Below are 19,722 nucleotides of genomic sequence, written 5' to 3'. Positions count from 1 at the left end.
CCATATGGTGTCTACAAGAGACCCGTTTTGAACCTAAAGATACATCCAGATGGAAAGTGAAGGGATGGAGAAGCATCTTTCATGACAAAGGGCCTCAAAGAAAGGCTGTGGTAGCGATTCCAATATCAGATAAATTAGATTTTAAACTAAGACTGTAGGCAAAGATACAGAAAGATACATCATTCTTAAAGACTATCCACCAAGAAGATCTAACAATTGTAAATATTTATGCCCCCAACATGGGAGCAGTCAATTACATAAGAAAACTGTTAATCAAGACGAAAAGTAATATTGATAGGATTGCATTAATAGTAGGAGATCTTAACCTGCCACTCTCAGTAACAGACAGATCATCCAAGCAGAAAATCATTAAAGAAACAAAGCATCAAATGACACATTGGACCCAGTGGACCTCATAGATATATGCAGAACATTTCACCCTAAACACAGAATACTCATCCTTCTCGAATGCAAATGAAACCCTCTCCAGAATAGACCATATACTGGGTGAAAAATCAGGGCTTAACTGATACCAGAAGATTCTGATTATTCCCTGCATATTCTCAGATCACAATGCTTTGAAACTTGTGCTCAAACACAGGGAAAAGCTTGGAAGAAATTCAAACACCTGGAAGCTAAAGACCACCTTGTTAAGAATGATTGGATGACCAGGAAATCAAAGAATTTAAACAATATGGAAACCAATGAGAATGGAGACACTTCAGTCCAAAAGCTATGGGTCCTAAGGGAGAAATACATAACCATCCAAGCCTCCCTCAAAAAAATTGAAAAATCCAGAATACACTGTCCAGAACACAGCTGTCTCTACACCTCAAAGAACTGGAGAATCAACAACAAATTAAGCCAACTCCACACACAAGCAGGGAAATAAGATTAGAGAAGAGATCAATAAACTAGAAACTAGAGACACAGTAGAATGCATCAATGAAACTAGAAGCTGGTTTTTTCTTAAAGAATCAATAAAATAGGGTGCCTGGGTGGCTCAGTGGGTTAAGCCACTGCCTTCTGTTCAGATCATGATCTCAGGGTCCTGGGATCGAGTCCCACATCAGGCTCTCTGCTCAGTGGGGAGCCTGCTTCTCTCTCTCTCTCTCTCTCTCTCTCTCTCTGCCTGCCTCTCTGTCTACTTGTGATCTCTCTCTGTCAAATAAATAAAATATTAAAAAAAGGAATCAATAAGATAGATAAACCATTGACCAAACTAATCCAAAAGAAAAGAGAGAAGGCCCAAATTAATAAACTTACGAATGAAAAGGGAGAGATCATGACTAACACCAAGGAAATAGAAACAATCATCAGAAATCATTGTCAACAGTGAAGTAATAAGTGAAGCAACCTAGTTGAAATGGATGCATTACTGAAAAACTGTAAACTTCCAAAATTGAAACAGGAAGAAATTAACAACTGGAATAGATCGATATCTAGTAATGAGACTGAAGCAGTGATCAAAAACCTTTCAAAAAATAAGAGCCCATGACCTGCTGGATTCCCTGAGGAATTCTACCAATTTTTTTTTTTAGATAATTATTTAATTTTTTATTTTTTTTTTATTTTTTTTTTAATTTTTTATTTTTTATAAACATATTTTTTTAAGTTTTTAAATTTTATTTATTTATTTGACAGAGATCACAGGTAGGCAGAGAGGCAGGCAGAAAGAGAGGAAGGTAAGCAGGCTCCCCACCAAGCAGAGAGCCCGATGCAGAACACGATCCCAGGACCCTTTAGAACTGGGACAATTATAAAGAAAGGTTTCAATATTATAATTTACCACATTTCTCTACCAAGGTGCTTGAAATTGTTTCTATCCTTAACATGTGGAGTTCTATTCATATTTTTATCCCATGAGAAATCTCAGATAAAATGTTAAAATTAAATAAAAATATGTATACCCATTAAATGATTAGAGATATAACTTAAAATCTAAATCATTATTATATTAGATTTTCTTTTTTAATGATGTTTGTCTTGTTTTGTTTTGTTTTGTTTTGATAAACATATATTTTTATCCCCAGGGGTACAGGTCTGTGAATCACCAGGTTTACACACTTCACAGCACTCATCAAAGCACATACCCTCCCCAATGTCTATAATCCCACCCCCTTCTCCCAAACCCCCACCCCCAGCAACCCTCAGTTTGTTTTGTGAGATTAAGAGTCACTTATGGTTTGTCTCCCTCCCAATCCCATCTTGTTTCATTTAGAATTCTACCAAATTTTTAAAGAAGAAATAACATCCATTCTCTTAAAGCTGTTTCAGAAAATAGAAGCAGAAGGAAAACTTCCAGGCTCTTTTTATGAAGCCAGCATTACTTTAATCCCCGAACCAGGCAAGAGACCCCACCAAAAAGGAGAATTTCAGAACAATATCCCCAATGAATATGGATGCTAAGACTCTCAACAAGATCCTAGCAAATAGGATCCAACAGCACATTAAAAAGATTATCCAGCATGACCAACCAAGTGGGATTCATCCCAGAGTTGCAAGGATGGTTCAGCATTCACAAATCAATCAGTGTGATAGAACAAATCAATAAGAGAAGGGAGAAGAACCACATGGTCCTCTCTAATGATGCAGAAAAGGCATTTGACAAAATCCAACAACCATTTCTGATTAAAATGCTTCAAAGTATAGAGATAGAGGGAACATTCCTCAACTTCATCAAATCTATGAAAGACTCACAGCAAATATCATCCTCAATGGGAAAAAGCTCACAACCTTCCCACTGAGATCAGGAACATGAGAAGGATACCCACTCTCACCACTCTTGTTCAACATAGTATTAGAAGTCCCAGCAATAACAATCAGACAACAAAGAGAAAGAAAAGAGATCCAAATGGCAATGAAGAAGTCAAACTCTCTCTCTCCATCTCCAAACTACTAGAACTCATATAGCAATTCAGTAACGTAGCAGGATACAAAGTCAATGTGCAGAAATCAGTTGCTTTCATATACACTAAGAATGAAAACACAGTGAAATTAGAGAGTCGATTCCATTTACTATAGCACCAAGAACCATAAGATACCTGGCAATAAACCTAATCAAAGAGGTAAAGGATCTGTACTCAAGGAACTACAGAACGCTCATAAAAGAAATCAAAGAAGACACAAAAATGAAAGACCATTCCATGCTCATGCATCAGAAGAATAAACATTCTTAAAGTGTCTATACTGCCTAGAGCAATCTAAACTTTCAATGCCATTCCAACCAAAATTCCACCAGCATTTTTTAAAGAGCTAGAGCAAAGAATCCAAAAATTTGTATGGAATCAGAAGAGACCCCAAAATACTAAGAATATGTTGAAAAGGATAACAAAACTGGCGGCATCATGTTGCCTGATTTCAAGCTTTACTACAAAGCTGTGATCACCAAGAGAGCATGGTACTGGCATAAAAACAGACACATAGGCCAGTGGAACAGAGTAGAGAGCCCAGATATGGATCCTGAACTCTATGGTCAAATAATCTTGACAAACGGGAAAAAATAGCCAGTGGAAAAAAGACAGTCTCTTCAATAAATGGTGCTTTGGACAACTGGACAGCTATATGTAGAAGATGAATCTCGACCCTTCTCTTACACTGAACACAAAGATAAACTCAAAATGGAAAAAAGACCTCAACATGAGATAGGAATCCATCAGAATCCTGGAAGAGAACAAAGGCAGTAACCTCACTGACATCAGCCACAGCAACTTCTTTCACAACATGTCTCCAAAGGCCAAGGAAACAAAAGCGAAAATGAACTGTTGGGACTTCATCAAGATCAAAAGCTTCTGCACAGCAAAGGAAACAGTCAACAAAACAAAGAGGCAACCCACGGAATGGGAGAAAATATTTGCAAATGACAGTACAGACAAAAGGTTGATACCCAGGATCTATAAAGAACTTCTCAAACTCAACACGTGCAAAACAGATAAGCGTGTCAAAAAATGGGCAAAAGACATGAACAGACACTTGTCCAATGAAGACATACAAATGGCTATCAGACACCTGAAAAAATGTTCATCATCACTAGCCATCAGGGAGATTCAAAGGAAAACCACATTGAGATACCACCTTACACCAATTAGAATGGCCAAAGTTAGCAACACAAGAAACAACGTGTGTTGAAGAGGATGTGGAGAAAGGGAATCTCTATTATACACTGTTGGTGGGAATGCAAGTTGGTGCAGCCTCTTTGAAAAACAGTGTGGGGGGACGCCTAGGTGGCTCAGTTGGTTAAGCAGCTGCCTTCGGCTCAGGTCATGATCCCAGCATCCTGGGATCGAGTCCCGCATCGGGCTCCTTGCATGGCAGGGAGCCTGCTTCTCCCTCTGCCTCTGCCTGCCATTCTGTCTGCCTGTGCTTGCTCTCTCGCCCTCTCTCTCTCTGATAAATAAATAAAATCTAAAAAAAAAAAAAAAAACAGTGTGGATATTCATTAAGAAATTAAAAAATTGTAATGCACTTGTACGACAGGATATTTACCCCAAAGATACAGATATAGTGAATATACCCCAATGTTAATAGCAGCAATGGCCACAGTTGCCAAACTTTAGAAAGAACCACGGTGCCCTTCAATGGACAAATGAATAAGGAAGATGTGGTCCATATACCCTATGGAGTATTATGCCTCCATCAGAAAGGATGAATACCCAACTTTTGTAGCAACATGGACAGGACTAGAAGAGATTATGCTGAGTGAAATAAGTCAAGCAGAGAGAGTCAATTATCATATGGTTTCACTTATTTGTGGAGCATAAGAGATAACATGGAGAACATGGGGAGTTAGAGAGGAGAAGGGGGTTGAAGGAAATTGAAGGGGGAGATGAACCTTGAAAGACTATGGACTCTGAAAAACAATCTGAGGATTTTGGAGGGGTGGGGGTTGGGAGGTTGAGTGAGACTGTTGGTGGGTATTATGGAGGGCACGTATTGCATTGAGCACTGGGTGTGGTGCATAAACAATGATTCTCGAACCCTGAAAACAAATTTTAAAAAATTTTAAATTAAAAAGAAAAAGAAATATTGCCCAGATTTAGAAGAAGAAGAAGGAGAAGGAGAAGTAGTTGCTGGTTTTGTTGTTTTTGCATGAAGCTGTCTGGTTTTCCTGGCACTGTTTACTGAAGTGATTGTCCTTTCCCCAATACATATCCTTGCATTCTTTGTTGTATATTTAGTAACTGTATATAAGTGTGTTTATTTGTTTGCTCTCTATTCTATTCCATTGGCCTCCTGTTTCTGTGCTAATACCATACTGTTTTGACTAATGTAGCTTTGTGGCATATCTTGAAACCTGGAATTGTGATCCTTTCAGCTCCGCTCTTCCTTCTTGACTGATTTGACTATTTGAGGTTGTTGGTGGTTTCACACAATTTGTAGAATTACTTTTTCTAGTCTGTGAAAAATAATGTTGTTATTTTGATAGAGATCACATTGAGTCTGTAGATCGCATTGGATATGGATTGCATTTTAACACTATTAAATCTTCCAATCTAGGAACATGGTATGCACTTCCTTTTATTTGTGTTATCTTTCATTTCCTTCATCCACATCTCATTGTGTTCAGGGTACAGGTCTTTACCTCTTTGGTTCATGATTTTGCTAGGTAATATATCTTTTAGAGTGCAATTGTAAAAGGCGTTGGTGTCTTAATTTCTCTTTCTGGTTCCTTGTTATTCATGGATAGAAACAACAGATTTCTGGATATTAATTTTGTATTCTGTAACTTTATCAAATTCCTCTGTCAGTTCTAATAGCTTTTTGGTAGAGTCTTTAGGGTTTTCTGTAGATGGTGTCATGTCATCTGCAGATAAACTTCTCTATCAAAGAATAAGTTCTCTACCAATCTGGATGCCTTTTTCTTGTCTGATCGCTACAGCTCTGACTTCCAGTCCTGTGTTGAGTAAGAGCGGTGAGAGCAGATATCCTTGTCTTGTTTCTGACTTTAGAGGAAAAGCTCTCCTCAGCTTTCACCAGTGAACATGATGTTAGCTGAAGGTTTGTCACATAGGGCCTCTATGATGGTTGGCTATCTTCCCTGTATATTTGCTTTGTTCAAAGTTTTAATCAGGAACAAATAATGAATATTGTCAAAAGGCTTTTCTGCATCTATTGAGATAAGCATGTAATTTAATCCTTCATTTTGTTAATGTAGACATATCACATTGATTGATTTGTGGAGATTGAACCACCCTGGTATCCCTAGAATAAATACCACTTATCATGGTGCATAGACCAGATATGGACCCTCAACTCTATGGTCAAATAATCTTCAACAAGGCAGGAAAAAATATACAGTGGAAAAAAAGACTGTCTCTTCAATAAATGGTGCTGGGAGAATTGGACAGCTATATATAGAAGAATGAAACTCAACCATTCTCTTACACTGAACACAAAGATAAACTCAAAATGAATAAAAGACCTCAACGTGAGACAGGAATCTATTAGCATCCTAGAGGAGAACCTCGGCAGTAACGTCTTCGACATCACCCACAGCAACTTCTTTCAAGATCTGTCTCCAAAGACAAAGGAAACAAAAGCGAAAATGAACTTTTGGGACTTCATGATTTTTTAATGTATTGTTAAATTTGGTTTGTCACTGCTTTAATGGGGTGGTTTTGCATTTATTTTCATATTGGTCCTTAATTTTCCTTTTTTGCAGTGTCTTTGTGGTTTTCTTACCAGGGTAATGCTAGCCTCATAGAAAAATTTTGCATTTTTTCATTTCTCTTCTGTTTTTTGGCATAGCATGAGAAGGGTAGATATGAGTTCTTCCTTAAATTTTTGGTATAATTTACTCATGAAGCCATGAAGTTCCTGGACAGTGGTTTGTTAGTTTTTAATTACCAATTTTCTTAATACTTAATACTGTTCAGAGTTTCTGTGTCTTGGAAGAAGACACAGAATCTTGTTTTGGAAGATTGAATGTTTCTAGAAATACATTCTTATCTTCCAGCTTGACCAATTGTTGGCACATAATTTTTCATAGTATTCTCTTAATGTCCTTTGCATTTCCGTGGTGCTGGTTTTAATCCCCTTTTCTTTCATTTCTTATTTTATTTATTTGAATAGTGTGTCTTTTTTTTTTTTAATTGATGAGTCTGAAGGAAGTTTTATCATTTTTGTTAACCTCTTCAAAAGCTCTTAGCCTCTTTGATCTTTTCTACTGTCTTTCTTAGTCTCTATTTCATTTTTTTTCTCTAATCCTTATTATTATTTCCTCCCTTCTATTAGTTTTTGGCTTGTGTATTCTTCTAATTCCTTTAAATGTAAGCTTGGATTATTTGAGCCATTTCTTGCTTCTTGAGGTATACCTGATTGCTATAAGCTAACTTCTCAGAACTGCTTTTGCTGTGTTTCAAAGACTCTGAACCACTGTGTTTGCATTTTCATTTGTCTCCATGTACATTTTATTTTCTCTTTCACTTCTGTATCAACCTACTAGTTGTTTTGCAGCATGTTGGTGTATTCCATTTTTTTACCCCTGTAATTGATTTTCAGTCTCTTATCGTCTGAAAAGATACTTGTCACTTTAATCTTCTTAAATGTATTGAGACTTGTTTGGGGCCTGACATATGATCTGTTTTAGATAATGTTCCATGTGTACTTGAAAAGAATGTGTATTCTGCTGTTTTTGAATGGAATGTTCTGTATGTATTTGTCAGGTCCAACTGAATGGAAGGTGTCATTCAAAGCCGTAGCTTCCTTGTTGATTTTCTCTCCAGATGATTAATCCATTCATGTAAGTGGAGTGTTAGCATCCGTAACTATTGTTGTTTTACATTTAATTTCCGCCTTTATGTCTACTAATACATAGTTTATAAATTTAGTTGCTTCTATGTTTGGGATAAAAATATTTACAATTGTTGTGTTCTCTTGTTGGATAGATCCCGTCATCATTATGTAGTGCCCTTTTTGTCTCATTATATAGTCTGTTTTAAAGCATTTTGTCTGATATGAATATTGCTACCCTACTTTTTTCATTCTTATTTGCATGAAATATTTTTTTTTCCATCCATCATCAAGATATAAACATCTTATTTGTTTGTTTGTTTGTTTGTTTTCAATTTTTCCAGTCATCCTATTTCTTTGATTGGAACATTTAGGTCCTTTACATTGAAGAAACCTATCAATAGGTAGGTACTACTGAAATCATGTTAATTGGTTTCTGTTTGTTTTGTACTTTTCCCATTTCTTTCTTCTTCTCTTGCTCTCTTTCCTTATGACTGCTGACTGTCATTAGGTTGGATTCCTTTCTCTTTTTTTTTTTTTTCTTATGTATTTATTACAGGTTTTTGGTTTGCGGTTACCATTAGGTTTTTAAGTAATACTATAAGTATTTCAGTCTATACTAACTTGACGCTTGCTGAAGTTCAAACATATTCTAAAGCCCTACAGTTTTACTCCTCCATCTTTTATGTATACAATGTCATATTTTGTAGTTTTTATATTTTGTGAATTCCTTAACTACCTTTTGATTACTACTGATTCTACTAGTTTTGTCTTTTAGCCTTTATATTGACTTACAACCTTTGCAATTTCATTGCTTTTACCGGTGAAGTTTTTTCCTTTCATAACTTTCTTACCTCTAGTTATGCTCTTTTCTTTTCCACTTAATGAAATCCCTTGAACATTTCATGTAAGGCGGGTTGACACGTAATGAATTGCTTTAATTTTTTTCTGGAAAACACTTTCTCTCTCCTTCAACTCTAAATATTTTATTTATTTATTTGACAGACAGAGATCCCAAGGAGGCAGAGAGGCAGGCAGAGAGAGGAGGAAGCAGGCTTCCCGCTGAGCAGAGAGCCCGATGTGGGACTCGATCCCAGGACCCTGGGACCATGACCTGAGCCGAAGGCAGAGGCTTTAACCCACTGAGCCACCCAGGCGCCCCTCTCCTTCAACTCTAAATGATGACTTTGCCAGAGGAGTATTCTTTCTGTGGGTTGTTTTTCTTTTACTTGTATGAATACATCATGCTGCTTCTTTCTGGCTTGCAAAGTTTCTTGTGAAAGTCAGCTGATAGCTTTATGGGGTTTCCTCTTGTATGTAACAAGTTGCTTTGCTCTTGCTGCTTTTAAGATTCTCTATCATTAGGTTTTGCATTTATAGCTATGATGGGTTTTGTTGTGGACTTTCCTTTATCTTTTTTAGGACTCTCTATGCTTTGTGGATCTGGATGTCCTCCAGTTAGGGAAGTTCCTTGTTATTATTTCTCCATATAAGTTGTTTGCCACTTTTTATCTCTTGTCTCCTTCTGGGACCTCTTTAATGCAAACATTAGTAAGTTTGATGTCCCGTGATCCCTTAATTTATTGTCTTTTTTTTTTTTTTCCTTTTTGCTGTTCAGCTCGTGTGGTTTCCATAACCCCCTCTTTCAGATCATTGATCTGTTGTTCTGCTTATGCTAATCTGTTGTTGATTCCCTCTAATGTACTTTCATTTCAGGTATTATTTGTTAATTCTGACTGGTTCCTTTTTATATTTTCTATATCGTTTTAAGTTTCTCACAGTTTATCCACTCTTCCCCAAGTTCAGTGAGCATCTTTTTGACCCCTGCTTTGGGTTTTTTTGTTTTGTTTTGTTTTGTTTTGTTTTGTTTTTGTTGTTGTTGTTGTTGTTTGAACTCTTTACTGGGTAAGTTGATTTTCTCTATTTCGTTTAATTCTTTTCCTGAATGTTTTGTCTTCTTCTCTTGATTGGAATTTATTTCTCTGTCTCTTCATTTACTTCCTTCTCTGTGTTGGTTTCTAAAAATTACATAAAACATCTGCTTCTGCCAGTTTTGAAGATGTGGTTGTGTGTATGAACATCCTCTGTGCATGCCTGGCAGTTTTGGCTGGTTGGGAGTAGGAGTTGGCTGTGGATCCCAGGGCACTCTATGCCAGGGCTACTCTGGTGGCCTGGCTGGAGCTGAAGCAGGCACTGGCCAGGTGTTCCTGGAGCACTGTCCTCTGGGGCTTCTCTGGCAGGATGGCTTGAGCTGAAGCAGAGATGGGCCGTGGCACTCTGATGGGATGGCTGGAGCTGAAGCAGATGGAGGCCAGGGAATCCTGAATTATTCCCTGCTGGGGCCACCGTGGCAAGATTCCTGCTGGGGAGGGTGTGGGGCAGGACACTGAATGTTGAGAGCACCCAAGCAATATCACTGGAGTTGAAGTAGGTATGGGCCAGGGTTCCAGGGGACACTCCTCACCCAGGTGGCCCTGATGAGAAGGTAAATCTGGTGTAGGCATAAGCTGGGGCATGGCTGGAGTCAAAGAGGACATGGGTTTTGGGTGTCCTGAAGTGCTTGTGCCTTGGTCACCATGATGGGATGGGTGGAGCTAGAGTGGGTATAGGCTGGTGGGTTCCTGGTGTATGTCATTCCAGAGCAGCCTTGGTGAGATTGCTGGAGCTGGGGGAGCCACATCCAGGTGATTTTTTGGGAAGACAGCTGGATCTATTGTGGGCTAAGAGTCTGGAGCTTGCTGAGGTGGCCCAGAAGAGCACCTGGACATCACTCCCATCTGCACGATCATGGTCGTGGGGGAACATAACGATGATGTTCACCAGTACCTTTGACCATACTGAGTACAAGCAGAAGTCCACCATTTGGCAGATAACCTTTGGCAGTAAGTGAGTTTCATCCACTTCTAGTCTCTCACTGCCCTTGATTTTTTGTTTGTTTGTTTTTTGTTCTTTTTGTGGTGTCCAGCCTGCACCACATCCACAGCACTAACCCTCCCCACAAAGCTTTACAGCATTAGGTATGGGAGTTCCCTTCTTTATCATGTCTGTGTCTCTTCTGCCATTCCTTATGGTCCCCACCCCCTCCTTTGGGCAGAAACTATTCAGTTGGCTCTCAGTTCTTCTTCAGAAGGAATTGACCTAGACATAGGTATCCATTCACTGCGTCTGTGCAAAAGGGTAAGTTCAGGATCTTCCTACATTGTAATTTTACACCCCTCTCTCCTTTGCTCCTTTTTAAATAGCCAAGAGACACTACTCAAACAAAACACCGAATGCAGTTGTTTTTCTTCCTCTGTATTTAGTGGTCATATGAGACCATTATTTTCTTAGCCATTTCGAACCAATTTTTAGCAAAATGGAGTTAAAAATTGGAACAAAACACCTCTAGAATTTAGAGTGCCTAGTTCCACTACAAGTTCATAGAGTGCCTTAGTCCACTCTAGAAAATGGTGCCACTCCAAGGTCATCTGTTATTACCAGATGGTGCTTCAACAGGGATAACAAGTCTGTGCCAAGACCGGGACTTGGTGAGGTGAGTGCAGACTGTATTCCTCCTGCAGACTTTTTTTTTTTTTAAGATTTTATTTATTTATTTGACAGAGAGAGATCACAAGTAGGCAGAGAAGGCAGAGAGAGAGAGAGGAGGAAGCAGACTCCTTGCTGAGCAGAGAGCCCGATGCGGGACTCGATCCCAGGACTCTGAGATTGTGACCCGAGCCGAAGGCAGCGACTTAACCCACTGAGCCACCTAGGTGCCCCTTCTTTTTAAACATTTTATTCATTTATTTGACAGGGAGACACACAGCAAGAGAGAGGGAACACAAGCAGGAGAATTGGGAGAGGGAGACGTAGCATCCCCTCTGTGCAGGGAGCCCAATGTGGGGCTTGATCCTAGAACCCTGGGATCATGCCCAAGGCCGAAGGCAGATACTTAACAACTAAACCACCTAGGCGCCCCACCTCCTGCAGACTTTTTATACAGCTTCAACTATCTTAATAATCCTTGGCAATCTTAAATCCTTAATAATCCTTGCCTGTGAGTGCCAAGCTCTGCACTGGGTTTAAGGAGTTCAAAGCCTATCAAGACATAAGGTCCTGTCTTGCAACACTGGTGTTACTGGAGGGATTCTTTTAATAGAATTTCTGGGAATTTAAACAAAAGGACTGTGGAGACAATAAGGACTCAGCAACAACAACAGAAAATGTGGTATTTAGAAGAATTCACCTAGGACATTTGCACTGTGGCAACAATTCTCCATCATTTTGGCCTCAGGACTATACACTCTAAAGGATTATTGGGGACTCGTAAGGGATTCTTGCTTCTTCTTCTCTTTTTTAATGATTTTATTTATTTATTTATTTATTTGTTTGTTTGTTTGTTTGACAGACAAAGATCACAAGTGGGCAGAGAGGCAGGCAGAGAGAGAGGGGGAAGCAGGCTCCCTGCTGAGCAGAGAGGCCCATGCCGGGCTGTATCCCAGGACCCTGAGATCATGACCTGAGTGAAGGCAGAGGCTTTAACCCAATGAGTCACCTAGGAGCCCGGATTCTTGTTTCTATGGGTTATATCTTTTGATATTTACTGTCTTAGAAAGGAAAAATAGGGTGATGTCAACAAGGTGGAGGTTAAGAAATCCAACTGTCATTTCCCCTCACAAAACCAATATGCAATAAACAACAAACCAACAAAAATAGCTCTCAGAAAGTTCTTTATTATAATGAAGTAGCAACAGACACCCTGGAGAGCACTTCTGTTGTTGTTCTTGTTCTTGTTTTTTGGATTTTTTAATGAGTACAACCACCCAGAAAAGTACAGGAAGCATCTTCCCTGCATCACCTTATCACCTAGTCCAGAACAATGTGATGTCAAGAGGAACTCCTTCAGAGGGATTTCACCCCAAGGGATAAAGAAAAACAGGAGAATCTCAGGAGCCTTTGACAGCAAGGACCTCGGAGTCTTAACCAATGCTGAACCCAGCTGACAGAGCTGTTGCAGTCTCCACTCCTTCATCTGCCTACTCTCTAAATCTTGAGCTACTACTACAGAGAGATCTGCTCCCAAGGGCCCCCGTTACCACTGCAGCCCACTCTCTGGGACTGGATATAGTGCCTTGCTATATATGGGAATGGAGCTGTCATTCTTTTGAGCCCTTCTCTCAGGTTACAGATAATAGCTTTGACCCAAAGCAGAGCCACTGCTGTTCTGTATCCCACCCTGGGCCCCAGGTCACAGATTTCACATGGCATTACTGAGTCTAAGTTGCCACTGATCTGTGCCCCTGCCCTATGGTCATTGGTCATGGATTTACCCACCAGTGCTGGGGCGACATTGCTATTGCCCCGCATTCCATAGCCAGGATCCCAACATGTGGCTTTAATGAGCCATCACCAGAGATATGCTGCTGCTGTTCCAAAACTTCCCCTGGGGACATAGTTGGGACTTTGACTCACCATTCCCAGGCTGCATTGCAACTGTACCCTGAGTCCTGTGCCCAACTGTATCCTGAGCCCTGTGCCAAACCCACCACTGCATCCTATCCTCTCAGGCCAATACTCAGCTGTATTCCTGCACTGCAGCCAGTGGAAATTCTAGAAGGTGAGGAGTCAGTTCCACTAGAGATATGCATACTTCTGTGCCTCAGACACCATTGCCACTGCTGTAGCAAGGCATCTATGCCCCCACTATCCAGGTATTATGGTGGTTACCACGGGTCCTAATCATAGGACTGTGGAGCTGCTGGTGCTTTAAGTGTAGTGCCAGATCTGGGCCCAAGAACTTTCACCTTGCTAAGACTTCACCCCAAAAAAGAAGAGGAAGACTGTATCAGCTTTCATTTCTGAGGATCGCTCTGACCCTATACAGCACTGCCACCTGCACAATCACTAACTGTTGGCCACAAAACACACTTACAGTCTCCCAAGAATCAATGTGAGCTGATGGAGCTCTATGGAGATCTCATCTCTGTGCCATCTCAGGAATCAGACATACTGCACCCACCCAGCTGGTACTGACATTCAGGTGAAATCCTGCCTACCGATCTGAAAAGACTGAAGTAGGGGGCTACTTCCTCAAATGTGCAGACATCAATGAAAGGCAACCCAAAAAATTAAAAAGCAAGGAAACATGATAACATCAAAGGAACACAATAATTTCCCGCTAACTAAGGCCAAGGAAATAGGCTTCTGTACGTTACCCTGAAAAGGAACCCAAAAACAATCACTTAAAAGGAAGCTTCATTTTCGGAGAACTCATACAGAAAACTCTGAACTCAGAAAAACAGTCCTTACAAACGGCAAGATTTCATTCTTTTCATGGCTGAATAATATTCCACTCTCTATATACACCACATCTTCTCTATCCATTCATCTGTTGATCAATATTTATGCATGGTGCTAGAGAGTAAAGTGCTAGTGAAATAAATCAGTCAGACAATGATTTCATTCATATGTGGGATTTAAGATACAAAACAGGCGAATAAAGGGAAAAAAGAGAGCAAAAAACCAAGAAACTGACTCTTAATTCTAGAGAACTAGCTGATGGTTACCAAAGGGGAGGTAAATGATACAGTTCTTGAAGGAGAAATGAAAGGACACTGATTAGTGACATGAAAATATATAGGAGTATGAAACTCACTGGTAAAGGTAAATATCCTAAAAATGTAATGGTGCTTTGTAATCCCATTTGCAAACCAGTATAAGTAACTTATACTGGTTTGTAAACTACTTAAAAAGACAGAAGTTTGAAGTACCTTATTAAAGTTTAAAAAATACATTTTGTTAATGGATATAAAATATCTTTAAATATGTAAATTGCGGCAAAAACAACAAAAAACACAGCTGTAGCCAAGTAAATGTGTGGAAATTCGTAAAATGTAAATTGTGTGCAATTTCTCTTTGCAGGGGAGCCTGGGTAGCTCAGGTGGCTAACCGTCTGCCTTCATCTCAGGTCATGATCTCTGGGTCCCGGGATCGAGCCCCATGTTGTTCTCCCTGCTCAGTGGGGAGCCTGCTTCTCCTTCTGCCTGCCACTCCCTCTACTTAAGCTCGCTCACTCTCTGTCTCTCCTTCTCCTCCTCCCTCTGTCAGATAAATAAATAAATCTGAAAAATTACCAATTTCTCTTTGCAATTGAAATTGTTATCAGGTTAAAATAGGCTATTATAATCACAAAGTATTATAAAATGCTCATGACAATAGCAAAGCAAAAATTTATAATAAATACACAAGTGATAAAAATGAACACAAAGTATACCACGACAGAAAACTCAACTCACAAAGAAATGGAGCAATAGTAGCAGGGAGGAATAAAGGAACTTTAAAACAATGAACAAAATAGCAATCCTAAGTCTACCAATAATTACTCTACATATAAATGGTTTAAATTCTACAATTAAAACAAAGAGTAGCTGAATAAATAACAATTTAAAAGGCACCCAATTATATGTTGCCTAGTGGGGATTCATTCAGCACCAAATTCACACATAAGCTGAAAGTAAAGAGATGGGGAGAAATTTTTATGAAAGTGAAAACCACAAGGGAACAGGAGTCATACACTTGTATCATTGGCAAAATGGACTTTTAAGTCAAAGATTTAACAAAAGGTAAGGTCTTCATATAATGCCAATGTTGTCAATGCAACAAAAAGGATTTTTAAATCCTTTTAGATGCACTTAGATGCATCTAAAATCCCTTTAGATGCACTTAGTACTGTAGCACATAAATATCTTTTACAATTGTTAATAGCTTTGCAGGCAAAAAGGGAAAGCAATTCAGTAATAATAATAGGGGCCTCAATTCTCCATGTTGCAAAAGCGATAGATCAGACAGAGAATCAATTTAAAAAAATAATGGACTTGAATTATACTTTAAATAAAAATGACTTAATAGGAACACCCAGCATATTCCATCCAATAGCAAAAGAAAACATGTTTTTTCTCAAACACACATTGAACATTCTCCAGGATAGATCTATGTTAGGTCACAAAACAAATCTGAACAAATTTAGGGAGACCGAAATCATATCAAGTATCTTTTCTGGGATGCCTGAGTGGTTCAGTCGATTGAGCATCTGCCTTTGCCTCGAGTCATGAACCCAGGGGCCTGGGATTGAGTCCAAGCATTGGGCTCTCTGCTCAGCAGTGAATCTGCTTCTCCCTCTCCTTCTGCTTGTTCTTTCTCTCAAAAAATAAACAATAAAAATTTGTAAGCATATTTGCTTAAAATTTTCATAACTATGTTATGAAATAATAAATCAATAATAGGAGAAAGCTGGAAATTCACAAGCAATATACACATGAATAACCAATGAATCAAATAAATCAAAAGGAGACCAATAAATATCATGAAACAAATGAAGAAGGAAAACAATCTACAAAAAGTTTTGGGATGCATCAAAGGTAGTTCCACGACGGAATTTTATAGTGACAAATACCTATGCTAAGAAAATATCTCGGGGAGGGGTAATCTCACACATCAAAGGAGATAAAAGGGAGAAGAGAAAACTAAGTTTAAAGTCACCAAAAGAAAGGAAATAATAAAGATTATGACAAAAATGGGGGGGGAGTTAAGATGGCAGCACAATAGGTGAACTCTTGGTTCATGATGTCCGGCAACCATACCTAGATAACTATCTATTCTGAATACCGAACAAATTAACCTGAGGACAGAGGGAACAAACTCCACAACTAGAGGGAGAGAAGAAGCCACACTGAAGAAGGCAGAAGTGTCAAGATATAGGTTAGGAGAGGAGCAGATTTTGGGTGCCGTGAAGGGGACAGAGCCATGGTCATAGAGAATGGTGAGAATATGTCCCCAAACTCATTGGCTAGGAAAATATGAAAGGCTGATCTTCATGAGTTTTTGCAACCAGTGGGGCTTGAATACTGGAGACTTAAAGGTTAACAAGCTCGGTTGTGATAGAGAACTGAGAATGCAAAACTAATCCTGTTCAAAAGACAGGCACACAACCCTGGGGGGCAGATGGCATAATCTGAGGAACAACTGGGGCACACAGGCGGTGGGGGGAGCATTATGCCCCTCTCATGGCGTGCACCCATGAGAGATATTGTTTGTGGAGTCACCTCTGCAGAGACAAAGGAGCCAGCAGTGCCATTTTCTTCCCCTTCCCCTCGGAATAAATGCACAGCCACCTTTGAAGGGCAGCTCTGCCACAACCCTGCTGCCTAGCTTGCTTTCTCCAGGTCACACACTCACACACTTTGGTGCAACTGTCCTTCTCAGTCAAGCCTCTCTCAGTCCCAATGCAGTGACACCCTCCCTTCCAGGTCCTTCACATTGCATGTCCCTTGAGCCTGGAGTTTTGAAAGTCATGCCTGGTTGGGAGAGAGCCCAGAAGCACTTCACTGCTCCTGGAGACAAGGCAGGCAAATTGTCCACAGGCAGACAGTGTGAAGGCAGAGACCTGAGGGTTGCCTGGGACACACACAGAGGAGATTGTTTGCTCTTCTTCAGGAACTTTCCGGGGAGGGACAAGCACAGAGGCTCCTCTCTAGGGCCAAAAGTGACATTCCCCTGTCCCACCTCTCAGTATCGACACAAAACCACATTTGTTGCCACAGTGCCAACACAGGCTGCTTAACCTGCTTATCCCTGGTCCCACCGCAGCCCTTCATGACCAATTTTGCCTCAGTCCCAGTGCAATGGGCCCCCTTTCCCAGAAGACCAGCAGGAAACTATGCCCACACCACATCTCCCCACCAGAGAATGCTGCAAGTCTTCAGTTCCAGTGGAGGCAGCATCAGGTCTCATTTCACAAGCAGAGAGCAGAGCACACCTACTTAAAACTTGCCACCCTGTGGCCAAGGGCCAAACACTGTCCACTGCAGACCTGGAGCACCTCTGCAGACAACTGGTCTGAAGGCTAGACTAGCCAAGACACAGCAGCAGAGTACATACCAATGACACTCCCTGATAGTGACAGTGGCCCTGGACAATACATAACCTCTTCTTCATAAAGGCATTTCTCTCAGAAGCAGGAAACAGGATATACAGGCTTTTCTAACACAATGAAGAAGACAGAAACTTAGCCAAAATGCCACGATGGATGAATTCACCCCCTATGAAACTGCAAGAAATGGTTTCAACCACAGATCCAAGGGAAACAGATATAAGTAATATGTATGATGGAGAATTTCAGGCAACGATCAGGAGGACACAGCCTGGGCTTGAGAAAAGAATGGAAGATTTCAGGGAAGCTCTTACCACAGAAATAAATGAGCTAAAACGCAATCAGTCAGACATGGAAAATGAGATAATTGAGACTGAAAACAGGCTGGATGGAATGACCACAAGAATGGAAGAAGCAGAGGAACCACAAGTGATATAAAAGATAAAATAATGGGAAATAATGAAGCTGAACAAAAGAGAGAAGAATTATGAATCAGGAGAATAGATGTAGGGAACTCAGTGACTCCATCAAACATAACAGCATTCATACCATAGGTGTCCCAGAAGAAGAGAGAGAGAAGGGGGCAGACAATTTATGCAAGGAAATATAGATGACCACATCAGCCAAATCTGGAGAAGGAAATAGACACCCAGATCCAGCAGGCACAGGGAACTCCCATCAAAATCAACAAAAGCAGGTCAACATCAAGACACTGTAGTTAAATTTGCAAAATACAGCAATAAAGAAAAAAAATCCAAAAAGCAGCAGGACAAAGTCATCCTTAACTTATAAGGACCCGTATGCCCAGTGGTAGACCTCTCAACAGAAACTTCACAGGCTGGAAGGGATCATCAGAGTGCTCAATGGGGAAACCCTGGAGCCAAGAATACTCCATGCAGCAAGGCTATCATTCTGAATATCATGCTGAATTTGTGGTTCCCACAAAACCAAAAACTAAAGGAGTTCATGTCCACTAAAAGAGCCTTGCAAGAAATATTAAAGGGGACTCTTTGAGTGAGAACACAGAAAGAACATAGGAAATCTCCAGAAGCAATGAAGAAACAAGCAACAAAAAGGCACTAAACTCAGATCTACCAATAATCACTCTAAATGTCAGTGGACTAAATGCTCCCATCAAAAGACAGAGGGTGTCGGAATAGATTTAAAAATAAATAAATAAATAAGATCCATCTATATGCTGCTGCCTACAAGAGACTCATTTTAGACCTGAAGATTGGAAGTGAGGCAATGGAAAAATATTTTTCATGCAAATGAACGTCTAAAGAAAGCTTGGGTAGCAATACTTGAATCAGATAAACTAGATTTGAAACAACAGACTGTAACGAGATGAAGAAGGGCACTCAGTCATAATTAATGGGTCTATCCAAGAAGAAGTTCCGATAATTGTAAATATTTATGATCCAAATTCAGGAGCACCCAAATATATAAACCAATTAATTAAAAAACACGAAGGAACCCATGGATATAACACAATAATAACGGGAACTTAAACCCCCCTTTCAAATGTGTCAATGGGCAGATCATCTAAGATGAAATCCTCAAGGAAACAAGGGCTTCATATGACACACTGGACCAGATGGATTTAACACATCTATTCAGAGGATTTCATCCTAAAGCAGCAGAATACACATTCTTTTTGAGTGCACATGAAACACTCTCCTGACAAGATCACATACAGGGCCACAAAGCTGCCCTCACAAGTACAAAAACATTGACAACAGGCCATGTGTATTTTCAGACCACAACCCCACGAAACTTAAAGCCAACCACAAGAAAATACTTGGAAAGATGAGACATACATGGAAGTTAAACAAAAAGCTACTAAAGAATGAATGGATCAACCTGGAGATGAAAGAATAAATTTTAAAATACATGGAAACAGGGGCGCCTGGGTGGCTCAGTGGGTTAAGTCGCTGCCTTCCACTTGGGTCGTGATCCCAGGGTCCTGGGATCAAGCCCCGCATCGGGCTCTCTGCTCGGCGGGGAGACTGCTTCCTCTCTCTCTCTGCCTGCCTCTCTGCCTGCTTGTCATCTCTCTCTGCCAAATAAATAAATAAAATCTT

At 40.0% G+C, this 19,722-nt stretch overlaps 1 long non-coding RNA gene across 1 annotated transcript; it reads left to right on the top strand.

The window, feature by feature from the left end:
* The first annotated feature begins 7,661 nt into the window (after positions 1-7,661).
* Positions 7,662-14,972, top strand: LOC309856895. Its single transcript, XR_014307397.1, has 4 exons — positions 7,662-7,741; positions 8,076-8,135; positions 10,372-10,610; positions 14,632-14,972. It is a non-coding gene; the product is annotated as an uncharacterized lncRNA (long non-coding RNA).
* The last annotated feature ends 4,750 nt before the right edge of the window (positions 14,973-19,722 follow it).

Source organism: Mustela nivalis, assembly GCF_964662115.1.
Source record: "Mustela nivalis genome assembly, chromosome: Y".
Lineage (NCBI taxonomy): Eukaryota > Metazoa > Chordata > Mammalia > Carnivora > Mustelidae > Mustela > Mustela nivalis.
The sequence above is the reverse complement of the archived record's forward strand: the minus strand, read 5'-3'. Positions and strand labels throughout refer to the sequence as shown.